Below are 343 nucleotides of genomic sequence, written 5' to 3'. Positions count from 1 at the left end.
TCCGTCCACTAACTACAAACCTTACTTGTTCTTTTTAGTATAATTTAAACTACATAAGTTATTCCTTATATTAATGAATTTAATTATGAATTCTTTTATGAGCAAATGCATTTAATTATGAATGTTATTGTAATTGTAAGTAAATGATAGTGTGAATTACGCAATCCTTTATAGTAGATGGATAGAGTTTTCTTACTGTGATGTAGAGTTTGGATTTGGATCAATAAAATTTCAATTATGGAAAGAAAAAAATGAAAACATGATTAGATAACATAAAAAATTAGAACATATTAAGTTATGTGAGTTTGGAAATTGATTTCATGATTATTTGAAATTTCAATAC

The sequence above is a fragment of the Cicer arietinum genome, unplaced genomic scaffold, assembly GCF_000331145.2.
Source record: "Cicer arietinum cultivar CDC Frontier isolate Library 1 unplaced genomic scaffold, Cicar.CDCFrontier_v2.0 Ca_scaffold_2307_v2.0, whole genome shotgun sequence".
NCBI classification, from domain to species: domain Eukaryota; kingdom Viridiplantae; phylum Streptophyta; class Magnoliopsida; order Fabales; family Fabaceae; genus Cicer; species Cicer arietinum.
Note: the sequence above shows the minus strand (reverse complement) of the source record.